Source organism: Anolis carolinensis, chromosome 3 (assembly GCF_035594765.1).
Source record: "Anolis carolinensis isolate JA03-04 chromosome 3, rAnoCar3.1.pri, whole genome shotgun sequence".
Taxonomy (NCBI): domain Eukaryota; kingdom Metazoa; phylum Chordata; class Lepidosauria; order Squamata; family Dactyloidae; genus Anolis; species Anolis carolinensis.
In genome coordinates this window covers 109,832,204-109,832,425 of record NC_085843.1, presented here as the reverse complement: position 1 = coordinate 109,832,425, position 222 = coordinate 109,832,204, and positions in this window count along the sequence as shown.

Sequence of the window (222 nt, the reverse complement as noted above, 5' to 3'; positions counted from 1 at the left end):
TCAATAGCATAGGCTTTTCCTTAATCCCTCCTTATTATCCAAGATATTCGCCTATCCAAGCTTCTGCCGGCCCGTTTAGCTTGGATAAGTGAGACTCTACTGTATATTGAAAACATTGACTACAAAATGCCTTGGATAATCCAGAACCTTGGATAAGCGAGTCTTGGATAAGTGAGACTCTACTGTAATATGATGCTGTGGTCTTGTAAATGGCATTTCAAA